We start from the raw sequence: 1,307 nt of genomic DNA, 5'->3' as shown, positions 1-1,307 counted from the left end.
GTTGGAGTCGAGGCCTCGGCGGCCCTGCGCCCTGGCCTGGGCCACCTTCAGGCCAGGCTTGGAGGAGTGTTTTGAGTGTATATTGTTTGTGGGGCTGGGAGCGCCGAATGGGGCGTGGCCTAGCGCACAGTAGTGATTGTTGGCGGGCGGGGGGAAGTTGGGACGAAGCATAACGCACCGCTCCCCCGCGCGCCAAACCTGCTGGTATAGACTGGATCGTCTAAAAACTCATTACCTTTTCTTTTTCCCGCATTGCTCTGATTGGTCATGCTGATCACGTGCCACTACGGCTATTCTGGTATGGAAAACTGCCAGATCAGTTTCGAGCTCCCGTCCATATTTGAGAGGTTAAAATCGGATCAACCTACCATGGTTATTTCTCATACTGAACATGCGGAAACGGATAAATCAGTGAGTTTGTTCTTTTTCACTCGGCCGCTCGCTGATGGCGCTACCTATTCCAGCGTGATTTTTGACGCTCATTTTAACGCTTTTGGAAAGAAATTTGATGTTTGGACGACGTTGCATCGTAGTGATGTGTGTTTAGTATGCATTGGAGCCCTAATGTATGCGAACCCAGCCTCTCCTTTCGATTAAACGGATCCTATAATCGGGCTGGATGCTCGTATGCTACTTATTCCTGCATGCTAGTTACAAGTTATTTTACGTGTTTTGGAACTCTGCACAAGCCCATTGTTAAGTCCATTGTTACAAAACCAGGACAAAATGTCGCGCTTGTCCGACTCTTAACACGTTCCCTGCAGAGACCACTATGTGGTCACGCTTCCATGTTTGATCCTAGGGACCAAAATGAGCCCCAAGAACGTGTTAAGAAGTTAATACTTTATTCAAAGAACTGTATTCCTTTCCCAGTGAGAAATATGAATCGACGTCGAAGGATTTGGGGAACAAAATGACGTTTGTTCGACTATTTTGACGTCGAATCGACATCTGAAGTGAAGTCAACATTGTCGGAGTACCCCTACTCAGACTTTAAGAGTACTCTTGGTGTGCATTGCAGTTTTGCTAGTTAATTTTGTGAAAGATCTTTTGTGGTGTTGTGCCATAATCATTCTTCATAGTTGGGTTACTCCCCTCAAACTGTTTTGAGTCTAAAGTCTGAACTGTTTTGATATTGCTGTTCTTTTTATGGGGGTGTAGGGTGTTAGTCCTCCAACTGAATAAAAAGGTAGGATTGAAGTACAGTAGTTCAATTTAATAGGAAATAAATAGTTAACATTCACAATAAAATAACAAAAAAATAATTATGTGCTGTGTTGTAACAAAAACATGATGCTACATAGGTA

This window comes from Frankliniella occidentalis, unplaced genomic scaffold, assembly GCF_000697945.3.
Source record: "Frankliniella occidentalis isolate FOCC.00 unplaced genomic scaffold, Focc_3.1 Scaffold40, whole genome shotgun sequence".
NCBI lineage: Eukaryota > Metazoa > Arthropoda > Insecta > Thysanoptera > Thripidae > Frankliniella > Frankliniella occidentalis.
This window is presented reverse-complemented; position numbering follows the sequence as displayed.